Here is a 14,329-nt window from a genome sequence, read left to right as displayed (position 1 = left end):
TTCCGAGCGGGAAATGAAGAACAAGCTGCTCAAAGAGAGCTCACTCGAGATACTACGCTGATTGCATGATTCAAATTGAATCAATTTGAAGAAAATGGGGTGCATTTTCTTTACATAGATATTCCTTCTCACTATGTTTATGAAAAGAAAGAAACTAAGTGGAAGCCACGCCAAAAAGGCGGTGACAAAATAATTTCAAGGCTCTACACAGTGAACATAAAAGATACTGAGAAATTTTATCTCCGTCTTCTTCTCCTCCATGTGGCTGGAGCTAAATGTTTTGAAGATTTGAGAACTGTTAACGGAGTTATTTATGAGACGTTTAAGGATGCAGCAATTGCAAAGAATTTGGTAGAGGCTGACGATCTTTGGGCCAAAACGCTGGAGGAAGTAACAGAATCCACTATGCCTGCACAACTTCGAGAGCTATTTACCTACATTTGCATCTTTGGAACTCCAACAGATATACCAATTCTTTGGAATAAATACAAAGATCCCATGATTGAGGACTTTGTACAAAACAATGTTGTCAATCCTGAAAATATGGCTTTAACCATATACAAAAAATTCTGAAAAATAATGGAACTAGCTGTGAGAACTTCAATTGCCAAATCCAACTCCAGTGAATATTTACGTCACAGAGTATAATGTGGATGAATAAAGAAAACGTGGTGATTATTTATTATCGACACTAAATGCTGAGCAAAAGCACGTGTACGATATAATCATGCGAGCGATTGACAATGAGAATGAACCTCAGCGGTTATTTTGTATTGACGGATTTGCAGGAAGTGGTAAAACCAATCTATTCAACACATATCTGAGTGTTATTCGAGGAAGAAATGAAATGGTTCTTCCATGTGCCTCAACTGGCATTGCTGCCACACTTCTAAAAGGAGGAAGAACCTATCACTCTCTGTTCAAGCTTTCAATCCCAATTGATGATGAAGCTGAATCTAATATCAGAGGAGACTCTCAAGCTGCACGAGAACTGATCTCTGCCAAACTCATCATATGGGATGAAGTGAGCATGACTGTCGGACATGCCTTAACAGCAGTTGATAAACTTTTCAGGGATCTGATGAAGAATCCTAAACCATTTGGAGGAGAAGTTATTTTATTTGCAGATTTCAGACAAAATCTCCCCGTAGTGCCTTATGCACACAAAGCAGCCATAATTGAGTCTACTGTCAAATACAACCCTACATGGAGAATGTAACTTAGGTTAAACTCCAGCAAAATATGAGAACTGCGGATGAAAAGGAATTTGCAAATTGGCTAATGCAACTCAGAGATGATAAATTGTCCAATACAGATGGACATCTCGATATAATTGAAATCCCCCAGGATTTTATATCAAAAGAATCTCTTACCTATTACTGAGATTTTTGGTGATGAATCACCATGGAACAGATCAGAGAAAATCCAGCTCGAGCGATCCTTTGTCCTAAAAATGAGGATACCTTCAAAATTAATGACGAAATCTTTTGTCTAATGGAAGGAGAAGAAAAGGAGTATCTCTCAATTGACTCTATTGTGAGTGATGATCCACAGGAGCAATTGAATTTTTCGACTGAGTTTTTAAACTCTGTGACACCTTCTGAGATGCCAGTTCATCAACTTAAAATAAAAATCAGTGCTACAATTATCCTATTAAGGAATTTGAATACTAAGAAAGGACTCTGCAATGGCACAAGATTCATTGTTACTGATTTAAAACCTAATCTTATTTATGCGGAAGTTCTGACTGGTCCTGCCCGAGGTCAGATTGTCTTTATTCCAAGGATCGATTTCCTTTCTGACTCGGAACTCCCATTCAAGCTTAAACGGAGACAGTTTCCTATTCGAGTGTCACTTGCTATGACAATCAATAAATCCCAAGGACAAACGTTACAAAAAGTTGGGATTTATCTGCCACATCCCGTATTTGCTCATGGTTAACTCTATGTAGCATTCTCTAGAGCAACCAAAAGGGAAAATGTCAAAGTTAAGATCAATGAAATCAGCAATCAAGAACATCTCATTAAGGGAAATCCCAAATCTTTTACGAAATATGTCGTATACAGAGAGATTTTGTAAATTGAAGAATTATAAAATTGTGTGTATGAGAGCTAATAATAACGAGTCAGCGGTGGATACTTCAGCCGTAAAAAAGAATCTCTGTGAGTAAATAATACAAAATATAACACATATTATATGCCAAGTAAAATATTTATAACATTTGCAAAATTTAAATCAGTGCATAATCAAGAGACACGATAATGTCTCGCGCCAAGTTTAATAAGCGTAGCTTTGCGTAGCGACCGCGAGGCATGCCGTGTGTATTATACGCGAGTCGAACAGTTGAGAGTATCATATATTTCAGGTACGTAATAACGGCTGAAGCAATCGAGTTCTTATTACGCTCAATCGATAGATTTGACATATAGGTTCAGTTTTAATGTAGGTAAGTAATAAAAAGTCATAAGAATTTGATAACTCATAGCACTATTACGAATGCTATGAGCTATTCTCTTTATATTATTTATTATATTGTTGCGTCCCTGGGAGTCACTCCTTTGAGAATTTCCGGGAGATCGTTGTCAAGAAAGTTGTTGATTAACTATCGGCGCGAGATTGTTTCTCGGCGCCATGACAGGATTTGGTTCCGAGCTGTCGTGCCGTGAGGACGTGTCCTCCGACGGCTGATACTAATTACATATGCACATATTATTGTACTGTTATCTTGTTCTGTGTTATATTATTCTTTTATTAAAGTTCTTTTGGTCTCTACGAGAGCGTATTTATTTCGGGCGCGAGTGAGCGTGAATGTGTGAGACGCGGTGTGTTGCGAGATATCGCAGAGTCGGCTCGTGGACGCAACAATATTATTAGCTTGCATTCATTTTCTTATTTTATATCAATAATTATACATATATGTACTTATAAAGAAATAATAGAGTGATAGTTATAAAAGAAATATAAATTGCTCTTTCTTGTCATGTTACCGTCCTATTATTTCTTCATAAATATGTAATTGTTGATATAAAATAAGGTATTGAATACAAGCTCTAATAATATAATAAATAATGTAAAGAGGAAAGTTAAATAATATGCATTTTATTTTATAAATTACATTGTAACAAATGATATATATTATATATATAATATATTTATTACTTAAAATTATGCTCTTTTAGGATCAATTGCAGGCCTCAGCAAACAATTCAATAAATGTGGCGTGCCAGCATTATTAGTATATAAAAAAGGACAAATTATAGGGAATTTTGTACATATGACAGATCATCTGGGAATGGACTTTTACTCATCAAATGTAGAAATGTTTCTCATTGAACATGGAATGCTTCCCGACAAAAATTGTGTACCTCGTATCATTTCGAAAAACGAAAATAAGACTTCTGATAACAAGTAAAAAAAAATTTAATATTATCATTTGTTTAACTTATCGCGATCTTTTAATAAACTGCGCGCAATAACTTATTAATTAAAAACTACACAGTATAGAATATTTATCGAAAATGAATATAAAAATTACAAGATATAAATACAGAAAACTATTTATTTTTTAATATTTCTTAATTTTATAAAAAAATTCTCCAATTTTATATTTAGAAAATTATTTTAACTTAACTAACTAACTCTAAGATATGTTTCTTTTTGAGCTTGCGCTACAGGTTAGTATTATTTTTGAGTAAGTTAAATAAATATATACAACAAAAAAGAATATCCTTAAAAAAACTTACCTTTTTAAAAAAAGGTAAAAAAAAGCGCCAAGTTTACGCGCCATGTAAAAGAGTGTTATAAAAAAAAACAGTGTGTTTTAAAGTACTGTAAACTTGTGTTGTAAAATTAATATTAAAAAAAAAATAATGATATCAAAAAGTAGCGCCAAATAAATAAACATTTATACAAAAAATTGAAAATTAAAAACTTATGCGGAAATTAAAAATTAATACAAAATAAAAAAAATGAAAATTTTAGTTAGCAAATCCATGTAAAGCAGTAAAGTGATCGACCGAATAATCAAGGCTTATACCAATTGTTAGATAAATCGGAGACTTTGAATAGTCATTTATCGTTACAAAAAATGGATATTCTTTTGAAGAGTTGGGGATTGTCTCATACTATGATATTTTTCAAGGTAAGTCTAATTTATTATTTCTTTTTTTAAGAAGTGAAAATTTCTTCATAATTAATATCTTGTATTTAATCAATCTCGGATATTTTCGTCCTGCGCATATCTCTATATAGTCACTTTGAATCTTATCATTTATCACAATAAATTGATACATTTTTATAAAGTATATTATATAAAAAATAAATTATTACAAAGTATATGTAAAAAAATATATAAAAATATAGAATTTATAATATATATAGATGATATATAGAATTTATAATATAATATATAATATAATTATATAAAATATAATACATAATAATTATATAATAATATATTTATAAACTCATTAATTAATTAATGGTTGCGTTATTCTTATAATTCGTTTTTTTTTTTATTTGAATTACTAAAATATATATTTGTGTGATTACATTTAATATTTTTTTATATTTCATATTTTACACGTTCTTCATGCAGCGAATGATATTAAAAGTGTGGATGATTTGAATGATCTTTTGAGTGAATGTAACTCATCCGATTTCAGTAAATTGATTCCTAACATTCTACATCGAATAAAACTTCACAGACACTTCCATGAATACGTATGTTTTTTTACGTTTTTCATATTCTATAATTAAACTAACTCTAATTCCTATTATTTTTATAGATTAGCAATAAGACAATCGATTTAGACAATACAAGTCCCAATGCAGAGAATGTCTTAAATAATTCAATTATTGTCGATTTAATAAATCTCCCAGAAAAACCTGAGAATGCCATTGTCATCGAAAATATTAGCGATGATTATCAAAATTTAATCGCAAATGAAGAAAGACAACCGTGTGAACCACATTTGAAAAAAATAAAACCAAATATTAAAACAGTAGAATTTAATTTAAAGGAAATATTAGCAAAAACTGCTTTTGGTCATTCTCTGGTGCTGATTAATGAACATGGAGGAAATATTACTTCCAAATGCCAATCAATTTTATGCGACATAATTATATCATACTTTTTGAATTTAAATATCAGGTATTAATATGTTATATTTTAAATTTAAATATGAAGTATTTATATGTATATTATTTTGTTTATAAATTTTTTATTTTATTTATTTTTTATTAATATTGTTACGTCTCTGGTCTTTCATCCCCTGAACATCATCCTCTGAGAGTCATCGTTAAGGGGGTTGTTTATTGACAACCGCCCTGTCGTTGTTTTTCGGCGACATATTAGATTTGGTCTAGCTGTCAACTTGGACGGACGTGTTTAGATCAGAGCATTCTTTCATTCTTTCGTGCATGCATATTTTATTGTATCTTTTCGCTTTTGTGTATTGGATCGTCGCATTAAAGATCATAACATCACTACGAGAGTATATTCATTTCGCGAGACGCGAGTGAGAGTGTGAGTGAGAAGCCTTTGCGATATTTCGCAAAAGCCGTCCCGAGGACGTAACATTTTGGGGGCTCGTCCGGGATCGAAGAACATCGACGAGGAAAAGTCACAATGTCACATTCCCCGAGGATTACCCGATCGCAAGCTCCACCTCGAGCCACCGTGAGCGAGGAGCCGACGGAACGAACGCCGACGGAAGTGGATTTTATGCACACTGCGATGGACGAGATCCGACAGCTGCAGGAGGAACGTCGTCAACAAGCGCGTTTTGAAGCTGTATTACAGCAACGTGACGAAGAGTTGCGCCGATTAGAGCAGAGGATCTTCGCACGCGACAGACAGCTAAGTCCTTCTAATAATAGAGCTTCCGGAGATTCGGGATCGCGATTTGATAACGTCAGAGAAAATCGCGTTCGCACAGAACTAGGTTTTAAATTAAAGCCAGATATGTTCGATGGAACGGTATCGCTTAGAGAATATTTTTCTCAGTTTAATTTAATTGCTCGGGCGAATGGATGGGATGATTCAACAAAGACTGTCGCTCTCGCTTCGTGTTTGAGGGGAAAAGCGCGCACCGTTTTAGAGACAGTTCAAGATGTATCACATTTAGAATTCGCGGAACTAAAATCCAAACTTGAGTTGCGATTTGGGGAGGGATATTTATCCCAAAATTTTTATGTCCAGTTTACTAATAGAAAACAGAAATTTGGTGAAGATCTAGCCGCGTTGGGTTCAGAATTAGACAGATTAGTTCGCCTCGCATATCCCGAGTGTTCGCATGAAGTTCGAGACAAAATCGCCTGCGCGCAATTCATTTCGGCAATTTTTGACAATTTTGTGAAGCGAACGCTTCAATTAGAAAATGTTACATCTTTGAGTGTCGCAATAGAAAGAGTCTGGCTATATAATCCTCATAGGAGTAAAGGAAAAGCTCAGAAATTACAAAGCAATTGGGAGGGTCCTTATTTAATAGTGAAGAAATTAAAGTGATGTAGTTTATTGTGTTCAAAGAACACCTCGACACAAAAAGAAGATAGTTCATGCAGATCGATTAGCTTCTTTTCTTGAAAGAACCTTAGATTAGAGTAAATCGGAACCCGGAAAATATCTAGCTTATAGATTTTTGTTAGGCGAATAGTGTATTAAGAAAAAAATAATTGTGTAGTATTGAATAGTACTAAGTTACTGCGTATTATTTTTAGAGTCGTTGTCCTGGAAGGTCTACCTAAAGAAAAATTTTCGAACATGGAGGATGAGCCGAATATCGAGCTGAACCTTCCCGAAGCTGAACGTCGAGCTAAATTTTTCTAGAAAAGAGGGAAATTTGCACTCTAAGAAGACTGCCTCGCCCGCGGTTTTTGATCCGTGGTTTTCCCGCGGGACGTTGGGCAAATGCCGAGGCAGGGACTTGGCGAATCGCTCGGTAACCTGAGCAGGAGCTCAGGGTAGAGCAAGAGGATTCGTCGAAGCCCTGGAGTCAACATTTGAAGAAGGCGTACGTCGATTGGGGACTGTTAGACGGAGTCGCTCAGTAACCTGGGCAGGAGTCCAGGGTAGAGCAGGGAAATTCGTCGGTGCCCTAGAATCGACATCGGAGCACATTTGTTGAAGGAGTCAACGCACAAAAGCAACTACCCCTTGTTGATTGTCGGGACGACAATTTTGATGGAAGGGGGCAGTGTTACGTCCCTGGTCTTTCATCCCCTGAACATCATTCTCTGAGAGTCATCGTTAAGGGGGTTGTTTATTGACAACCGCCTTGTCGTTGTTTTTCGGCGACATATTAGATTTGGTCTAGCTGTCAACTTAGACGGACGTGTCTAGATCAGAGCATTCTTTCATTCTTTCGTGCATGCATATTTTATTGTATCTTTTCGCTTTTGTGTATTGGATCGTCGCATTAAAGATCATAACATTATTACGAGAGTATATTCATTTCGCGAGACGCGAGTGAGAGTGTGAGTGAGAAGCCTTTGCGATATTTCGCAAAAGCCGTCCCGAGGACGTAACAATATTATTATTTTTTTAATTTTTATTTTATCATTTATTTTGTTATATGTTATTTACTTATTTATGTATTATTTGTATCTCTTTTATAATCTTTATTAAGTTATAAAACAATCATACATGGATGTTTATATAAAATAAGATAATATAATAATACATAATAATATATAAAAATATAATAATAAATAAAAATATAATATTAATATTAAAAATTATAATAATAATATAATAATACATTTAAATATAATATAATAATACAACAAATATAATAATAATTTTCATAAAATTGATTGCCTAATACAAATATGAATACAAATAATTTTAACTTGTTCCTTTCATATTTATCAAGATATATTTTTCAATTAGGATTTAATAATCTATATTTACTATATTTATATCAATATTTACCGTGTTAAATTTTATAAATTATAAATTATTTTATAAATTCTTTGAAAGAACACTCCAAAACGAAGATTTTGCCAAAATTGTAGAAGAAATAATCGAGTTATTTCCAAAGGAATGTAAAGAAACTTATTATATGCCACCTATACGAAAAAAATATTCGAGGAATGATAAAGCAGATATATCGAGAGGAAAATTAGTTGATAAATTTCGTAATGCATTAAAATTTATCCATTCTGCTGAAAAACTGAAAAATAATAACAATTACATTGAACAAAATGTGGCCACTGTAAGCCAAGGTATTAATATTTTGTATTAAGATTAATAATAGAAATTTTAAAGAATATATAACTGTTCTAACAAATGTTCTAACAACTGTTCTAACTAAATCTTACTTTTTTAATACTTCTCAGCTGACGATCAAAAAACTGTAGAACAAAACAGAATTTGGTTGATCCATAACGATAAACCACAGAAAGAAGTTGATGAGAAATGGGAAGCGTCATATATATTACGCGTTGAAGATTGCGCTAGTAAAATTTACAAAAATATTAATGATATGTTTATCAAATGGCCCATATTAAAATTGAATTCTTCTTATGTATTGGTATATTCTAGTCATTTTATATATATACTATAAAATACTATAATTATTTTTATCATTATTTTTATAATACTATAATTATTTTTATTTTTCATATACTATAAAATATTTTTAAAAATTTCTATATTGAAAACTTAATTTATTAAAAATATAATGTAAAGTTTACATATTAGGTATGCATATTTCTATTTGTTTTATAGATTGAAAGAGATTTTAATAGAAAATTTCCTGAATGTAAAGAACGACTGATGAAATCTTGGAACATAAGTTTCGAGAAATTTTTCAATTATTTTAAGAAAAGTCTATCTACAGGGGATAGTATTTATGAAACTTTAATGCATGCACAATCTTCAAAATTGGGTAACTATTTCTGCATTAATTTATAATATGCAAGTAATATAAACAATATTCTATTAATATTCTATTAATACATTGTATTTATTAATTTCTTTGTAGATTCGAAAACGGCTCTTGAAATATGGCTTTTAACAAGTGTTGTAGCTCCTAAATCAAATAAAATTACTTTTAAGATTGGAAATAAGAGAAGAATGTGGAAGCCTACAATCTCAGAAAGTCAGGAAGGAATTCTAGTGCACTGCAAAGTAAGTTAATGTCCATTTTATTCGTTTCTGAACATCCGAAAAAAATTGGAATTGATATTTTGTCAAGAAACACTTACATGTTTTTATAGAACAGTTTTGTACAACAGACGTGTATATTTTCTTTTTATTTTTATGGAAAAGATATTTGTTAAGGTTAAAATAGCAATATTTCATAAATAAATGTCTCATGATTTGTAACTAATTTTAGGTACCTGGAGATATTGAAAAAATATGCCAGGACAAACAAAGTAAAACGCTTCAAATGAATCTTACAATCCAACCTTTCATAATCGTCGTTGGACCAGAAATAACTGCAATCGAAAATGTATACATCCGACTCGATACAACATTGTATTCTATGTCGACGGTATTAAAAGCATTGGATGTACTCTTCAAGATTTTTGTAACATTTAATGTGTGTTATCCGAAAGAATGCGAAAATATATATGTGGTATTTAATTCAATGGGGAATTTATGAAATTTACACGATTTGGGACGAGAACATTCCTTTTCTGTGCAGTGCATTAAATAAAATAAAAAGAGGTTAGTGTTTTTCATCGCATATATATTGTTGCGCCCCCTCGGATCTGCATCCTCATCCTCGGGATCACCCCGTATACGTTTCCGGAGGATCGTCGTCAAGGGGATTGTTGATAAACAACCTCCGACTTTCATTTGTTTTCCGGCTCCATCTTGAGTCTTGGTCTAGCTGTCAAACCGATTTGACGTGTTACGAGACCTCAGACTATTTTCCCGATTTATTGTATTTCTTCTTCTGCATCTCAAAGGGTCGTCCCTTCATTAAATAACATTCTGTGCTTAACCGTGTCTTGATTTATTTCGCGCGCGAGTGAGAGTGCTTGTGCGAGTGAGATATCTCTTGAGATGTCGCAAGAGGCGTCCGGAGGATGCAACATTTTGGGGGCTCGTCCGGGATCAACCGAAAAGATCGCCCGAAAGAAATTCCAACGATGGCACAGAATTCTCCGAAAGCGACGCGATCTCGAACGGCTGCGAAAGACGCCGAGACGGATCCTCTACAAGCCGCGCTTCAAGAGCTCAGAGAGATGCGCGAAGAGCGAGATCGACAGCAGGCTCGTTTCGAGACTCTCCTGAGAGAGAAGGACGACCAGCTACGTCGACTAGAGCAGAGGATTCAAAGAGTTTCTTCACATCAAACACCCAATCAGCTAAGTCCTTCCAATAGAGATAGGGCTTGCGGCGATACGCAAAACGATTTTGGGGCTTGCGCGAGTACTGCGAGATCCGCGACAAACGCGAGTGCCGCGATAAACGCGATAAACGCGAGTGAAGTGACCGCCGACTTTCGCCGAAAACGGGTTTGAAATTAAAGCCCGACACGTACGACGGGAAAGTTCCGCTGCGGGAGTTCCTCTCCCAATTCCTCCTAATCGCGGTCGCGAATAAATGGGACGACAAAACAAAGACAATCTCTCTCGCCGCGAACCTTAGGGGAAAAGCGCGTACCGTTCTAGAAAACGTCGAGAATTTTGAGGAATTAACTTTCGCAGAATTAAAATCAAAACTAGAATTACTTTTTGGAGACGAAAATTTGACTCAAAACTATTACTCACTCTTTACCAATAGGAAACAAAAATACGGGGAAGATTTCGCTTCATTCGGGACCGAATTGGAAAGACTTTCGCGGCTTGCTTACCCCGAATGTCCTTACGAAGTCCGTGATAAGATTGCATGCGCGCAATTCATTTCCGCGTTATCCAACAATTTTGTAAAAAGAACCCTCCAATTAGAAGGAGTGACTTCACTAAATTTGGCTATTGAGAGAGGAAAAGCTATTAAAATAATTCGGGACGAGAATTTTGACAAAAAGAGAGATTACGGAAATAACGGGAATAACGGGAATAAAAGAGATTTTTACGGAAATAAGAAAGAATTCGCGAATAACGGGAATAAGAAAGATTACGGGAATAATAATGGGAATAGTGAAAATAATGTGGGATTTCACAAAAATTATGAAAGACAAAATTATCAAAAAGGAGAGAGGAACCATGCGCGAACGAACCCCGATGAAAAGAAGGAATTTGACTCGAAAAGGAAAGCGCAAGCAAACAATTCTTCTTCAAAAGAATGTTGGTCTTGCGGAAAGACCGGACATTTGCGGTTTCAGTGCCCTGACGCAAAGGGAAACTAGAATTAGTTGAACTTTTCGGGGAAAGTTCGACTTTTTCAAATAACACTCCGATTTCCGATTTTGTTGAATGTAGTGTTAGAAGGATTCAAAAGAAAGATTATTTTTCGTATTTCGGTAAATTGAATGGAAAAGGTTGTCTTTTTAAAATTGATACGGGCTCTGACGTCTCTTTATTGAATAGTAGATTAGTAGGAGATAATCTTGAAAAGATTTCAGTCAAAAACATCAATTTAAAGTATCCAACTGGAGAGAAAATTTTAATTGAATTTTTAGTAAAAATCTATTCTCCTGCGATATTGTTGCCGGGAATTGCAATGTTATCGAACATATCATAAATGTGAAAGACTCTCTCCCCATAAAACAGGCACCCCGTAGGATTCCTTTACAGATTTGCCCGACTCATACTCCAAGGAGAGGATCTAGAAGTATGGCAAAAGGATCAAGAGGAAGATCCTAATATTGCCATTATCATTCAAGGAAAAAGAGAAGGAAGACGTCCGCCTCGTTCTGAATTGGTGACTCACGATATTTCCGCTCAAATTTATTGGGCATATTGGGATGCGTTAGTTCTTCAAAATGGAATCCTTTACAAGAAGTGGGAAGCCCCAAACTTGAAGTCTAGTTTTCTTCAGTTGATTGTTCCTCGGAAACGAGTGAAGGAAATCCTTGAAGAGATACATGATTCTCCATCTGGGGGTCATTTTGGAATAAACAAAACCTTGGGAAAGGTTCGAAAACGTTTTTATTGGGCAACTTATAAGCAAGACATAGAAAATTGGTGCAAGTCTTGCAAAGTTTGCGTTTCAAAAAAAGGCCCCACAGGAAAAGGAAAATCTCCCATGCAAATATATAATGTCGGAAATCCATTCGAGAGGATTCAGATGGATATTTTAGGCCCACTTCCTATCACTTCTTCAGGAAATAAATATGTGATTGTCATCATTGATTGCTTTACCAAATGGGTAGAAGCTTTTCCCCTGAAGAATATTAGACCAAAAACGGTTGCAGAAATCTTCGTCAATGAATTTATTTCAAGACATGGAGTACCTTTAGAGGTACATACCGATCAAGGGAAGAATTTTGAATCCAAACTTTTTGCCGAATTAATGGAACTTCTTGGAATTAGGAAAACACGGACTACCCCGTTACATCCTCAGTCTGATGGTCAAGTCGAACGACAACATCAAACTATAATAAACTATTTAGCGAAGTATATTTCACAGAATCAAAAGGATTGGGATCGGTGGATCCCCATGTTTCGTCTGGCCTACAGATCTTCGAAGCACGAAACTACTGAAATGACTCCTGCGGAATTATATTTCGTTCGAGATTTAAGACTTCCAGTGGATTTGTTACGAGGGAACCTTCCTAAGACAGAGGAGGGAGAATCTTCTTCTTCAATTGAGAATTTCGCCAGTATTCTTAGAGAAAAATTAGATGAAATTCATTCCGAAGTTAAAGGAAAGATGGATACAAAATCTTCTCGAGTAAAGAGTTGGTATGATAGGGGAGTTAGGAAGATTCTATTTCAGGAGGGAGAGAGAGTCTGGTTCTACAACCCCCGAAGAGTTAAAGGAAAAGCTCCTAAGTTGCAAAGCAATTGCGAGGGACCTTTCTCTATAGTGAAGAAATTCAACGATGTGGTGTATTGTATTCAGAAAACACCCAGACATCGGAAAAAAGTGGTTCACGCGGATAAATTAGCTCCATTTATAGAAAGAAATGTTATTAATTATTAATTAAAAATAAGTCAGAGTCCGAATAAAATTATTGGGAATTGGGGAAATGGGTATGTGTGTGTGTGTGTGCGCATTTTTCATTCTTGAATTTCTACTGTGTGAGGAACGTTTTCTTTTCCAGTTGAAGATCTTCAAAAAGGAGGTTTGCCTGAGTTTTCGGTACAGGAAGGTTCTCCAAGAAAGTTCCTGTGGCCGAGACTCATCAAAAACAGCTGACACCTTCCAGAAGGAGACTTCTCATTCGTTTTGTTCTAAGGATCGTTTGAATCTTCAATTAAGAAGACCGTCTCATCTTCAGCTGGATAGTCATTTGATTCTTCAATTAAGAAGACTGTCTCGCCCACGGTTTTTTTGATCCGTGGTTTTTCCCGTGGGACGTAGGGCAAATGCCGAGGCAGGGACTTGGAGAGTCCTCGAGGGACGATGGGTCCACGGATGTTACCCCCCCCCCCTTGTCTGAAGATTCGTTTCTTCGATGTTTCTCCGAAAGACAGTTCAGCGGGAACAGTAGAACAACAACGAGGATGGCAGAGATTTTCATTTACCTCGGCGGGTGTGGGGAAAAGTTTGGCCAACTTTTCTCAGAAGACGCCGTTCGAGTACGGAGAAGAAGAGGGCGAAGCCCGGTAACCTGTAGCAGCAGCTCAGGGAGGGCAGGATTCGTCCGGACAAAGAAGACGCAAGAATTGGGACCAGGCGTTTCGCTCGACCACCCATAGCAGCAGCTTGGGAAGAGCAGGAGAATCGTCGGTGCCCTGGAATTAGCGTCAGTGTCCTGGGTCTTCAGCAATCTCTGTGTTGGATTGTCGGGACGACAATCTTGGAAAAGGGGGGCAGTGTTGCGCCCCCTCGGATCTGCATCCTCATCCTCGGAATCACCCCGTATACGTTTCCGGAGGATCGTCGTCAAGGGGGTTGTTGATAAACAACCTCCGACTTTCGTTTGTTTTCCGGCTCCATCTTGAGTCTTGGTCTAGCTGTCAAACCGATTTGACATGTTACGAGACCTCAGACTATTTTCCCGATTTATTGTATTTCTTCTTCTGCATCTCAAAGGGTCGTCACTTCATTAAATAACATTCTGTGCTTAACCGTGTCTTGATTTATTTCGCGCGCGAGTGAGAGTGCTTGTGCGAGTGAGATATCTCTTGAGATGTCGCAAAAGGCGTCCGGGGGACGCAACAATATGTATATCTGAAAATTTGTTTCCAAATGTGTATCTCTTGTTTTCTAAAAATATCTATTATTTTATATTTAGTATATAATAACAGTTCGTTTCTATTG

At 35.6% G+C, this 14,329-nt stretch overlaps 1 long non-coding RNA gene and 1 pseudogene across 1 annotated transcript in view; one reads left to right on the top strand and one right to left on the bottom strand.

Annotated features, from left to right (window-relative positions):
• LOC145939739 (uncharacterized) overlaps positions 1-14,329 on the bottom strand; it is a 187,120-nt gene that overhangs the window by 157,774 nt on the left and 15,017 nt on the right. The gene's annotated exons all lie outside the window — the stretch shown is intronic.
• LOC145939841 (uncharacterized) lies at positions 6,911-9,681 on the top strand (annotated as a pseudogene).

This window comes from Prenolepis imparis, unplaced genomic scaffold (genome assembly GCF_030444845.1).
Source record: "Prenolepis imparis isolate NDT839.2.m4 unplaced genomic scaffold, iyPreImpa1.0 SCAF_8, whole genome shotgun sequence".
Taxonomy (NCBI): domain Eukaryota; kingdom Metazoa; phylum Arthropoda; class Insecta; order Hymenoptera; family Formicidae; genus Prenolepis; species Prenolepis imparis.
This window is presented reverse-complemented; position numbering and strand designations above follow the sequence as displayed.